Source organism: Otolemur garnettii, unplaced genomic scaffold (assembly GCF_000181295.1).
Source record: "Otolemur garnettii isolate 467f Iridium unplaced genomic scaffold, OtoGar3 scaffold00106, whole genome shotgun sequence".
In the NCBI taxonomy this organism is placed as follows: Eukaryota; Metazoa; Chordata; class Mammalia; order Primates; family Galagidae; genus Otolemur; species Otolemur garnettii.
This window is the reverse complement of record NW_003852501.1, coordinates 3,608,054-3,610,994: the sequence shown is the minus strand read 5'-3', so window position 1 is coordinate 3,610,994 and position 2,941 is coordinate 3,608,054. Positions and strand designations below refer to the sequence as shown.

The following is a 2,941-nucleotide window of genomic DNA, read 5'->3' as shown; positions in this document are numbered from 1 at the left end:
AATCCTAATGTAACAATTCCAGATGATTGAGAAGGAGGAAATCCTCCTAACTCATTCTACAATGCCAGGGTCACCCTGACTCTAAATCCGAGAAAAGGTACAACAACAAAAAAGAAAACTACAGAACATAAATATAAAAATCCTCAACAAAGTACAAGCAAAAAACACATCAGAGGGATAATTCACCATATGAACCAAATTAAAAACAAAAACCATGTGATTATCTCAACAAATGCAGAGAAAGGATTTTATTAAAATAAGCATCCTTTCATGGTAAAAACTCTAAAAATCACTAGGCATAGAAGGACATACATATATATATCTCAAAATAATAAAAGCTGTAATTCACATCATACTGAATGGGGAAAAATTTAAAGCATTCCCCCTAAGAACTAGAACAAGAGGGTGGCGCCTGTGGCTCAAAGGAGTAGGGCACCGGCCCCATATGCCAGAGGTGGTGGGTTCAAACCCAGCCTCAGCCAAAAACTGCAAAAAAAAAGAAAAAAAAAAATAACTAGAACAAGAAAAGGATAACCCCTCTCACCACTTCTATTCAACATAGTACTAGAAGTCCTAGTCAGAGCAATTAGGCAAGAGAAATAAACAAATAAAACAAAAAGTCACACTATCTTTGTTTGCTGATGGTACCTAAAAGTCCTAAGGACTCATCCAAAAGACTCCTAGATTTCATAAATGAATTCAGCAAAGTCTCAGGTTATAAAATCAATATGCAAAAATTAATGGCATTTATACATACCAAGAACGACCAAACTGAGAACCATAGCAAGAATTCAATCCCATTTATAATAGCTGCAAAAATTAATAATAATAATAATACCTAGCAAAAATTTAACAAAGGAGATGAAAGGTATCTACTGATGAAAAAAAAAATCATAGACAAAACAACCAAGTAGAAAAGCATCCTATGCTTGCTCCTGGATTAGAAGAATCAATATCATTAAAATGACCACATTTCCCAAAGCAATCTACAGATTGAATGCAATTCATTATCAAAACAACAATGTCATCTTTCACAGAATAAGAAAAAAATCCTAAAATTCATATGTAGCCAAAAAAGAGCTCAACTAGCCAAGGCACTCATAAGCAAAAAGAACAAACTCAAGGCATCAGAGTATCTGACTTAAATCATACTACAAGGTTATATTAACTAAAATAGCATGGTACTGGTGTAAATAGACATGTAAATAGACACATAGATCAGTGGTATAGAGAACTCAATATCATATACCTACAATCAGCTGATCTACAACAAAGCAGACAAAAACATACATCATAAGGACATAATAAATGGACATCATAATGTTTCTGGGAAAATTGTATAGCTGTATGCAGAAGAATGAAATTGTATAGCTATATGCAGAACAATGAAACTGGTTCCCTGTCTCTCTATACAAAAACTAATTCAAGATGTACTGAAGACTTGGGTGGTGCCTGTGGCTCAAAAGGGTAAGGCACTGGCCCCATATGCCAGAGGTGGTGGGTTCAAACCCAGCCCCGGCCAAAAAAAAAAAAAAAAAAGATGTACTGAAGACTTAAATGTAAGACAAAAAATCATAAAAATCCTAGAAGAAAACCAAGGAAAAACGCTTCTGGACATTTCCCTAGACAAAGAATTTATGACTAAAACCCTAGAAGCAAATGCAACAAAAATAAATAAGTGGGATTTAACTAAACTAAAAAACTTATGCATAGGCCAGGCATGGTGGCTCACGACTGCAATTTCAGCACTCTGGAGGCTGAGATGGGAGAATCACTTGAGGTCAGGAGTTTGAGACCAACCTGAGCAAGAGCAAGGACCCCCGCCCCCATCTCTACAAAAAATTAGCCAGACAGGGTGGCGTGCACCTATAGTCCCAGCTACTTGGGAGTCAGAGGCAAGAGAATCACTTCAGCCCAGGAATTTGAGGTTGTGTGAGCTATGATGATGCCACTAAACTCTACACAGGGCAACAGAGTTATGCAGGGTAACAGAACAAGACCTTGTCTCAAAACCAACAAAAAAAATCCTTATGTACAGCAAAATCAAAAGTGTAAGTAGACAACCTACATAATGGGAGAAAATATTCTCAAAGCTCATCATACAAGGAGCTCATATCCAGAATCTGCAAGGAACTTGATTCAACAGGGGGAAAAAAATCCATTAAAAAGTAAGCAAATGGCATGAAAAATCCGAGCATTACTAATCAAAGAAATGCAAATTAAAATCACAATGAGATAGCATCTTACCCCAATTAGAATAACCATTTTTAAGAAGTCAAAGAAACAATAGATTTTTGTTTTGTTTTGCAGTGATGTGATGAAAAGGGAACACTAAGATATTATTCTTGGGAGTATATATTAGTATAACCTCTTTGGAGGTCAACATGGAGATTTTTCAAAGAAGTAAAAGTAGATGGGCGGTGCCTGTGGCTCAGTGAGTAGAGTGCCAGCCCCATATACCTAGGTTGGTGGGTTTGAACCTGGCCCCCAGCCAAACTGCAACAAAAAATAGTTGAGCGTTGTGGGGGGTGCCTGTAGTCCCAGCTACTTGGGAGGCTGAGGCAAGAGAATCACTTAAGCCCAAGAGTTGGAGGTTGCTGTCAGCTATTACGTAATAGCACTCTATCCAGGGCAACAGCTTGAGACTCTGTCTCAACAACAAAAAAAAAACTAAAAGTAGATCTACCATTCAATGCTGCAATCCGACTCGGTGCCTGTAGCTCAGTGAGTAGGACGCTGGCCACATACACCAAGGCTGGCATGTTTGAGCCTGGCCTGAGCCGGCTAAACAACAATAACAACTGCAGCCAAAAATAGCTGGGCACTGTGGCAGGCGCCTGTAGTCCCAGCTACTTGAGAGGCTGAGGCAAGAGAATCGCTTAAGCCTGAGAGTTGGAGGTTACTGTGAGCAGTGAAGCCATGGCACTCTACCCAGGGGGGA

At 38.7% G+C, this 2,941-nt stretch overlaps 1 protein-coding gene across 1 annotated transcript in view; it reads left to right on the top strand.

Annotated features, from left to right (window-relative positions):
* Positions 1–2,941, top strand: part of MICU2 (mitochondrial calcium uptake 2) — a 152,205-nt gene that overhangs the window by 114,919 nt on the left and 34,345 nt on the right. The window lies entirely within an intron of this gene.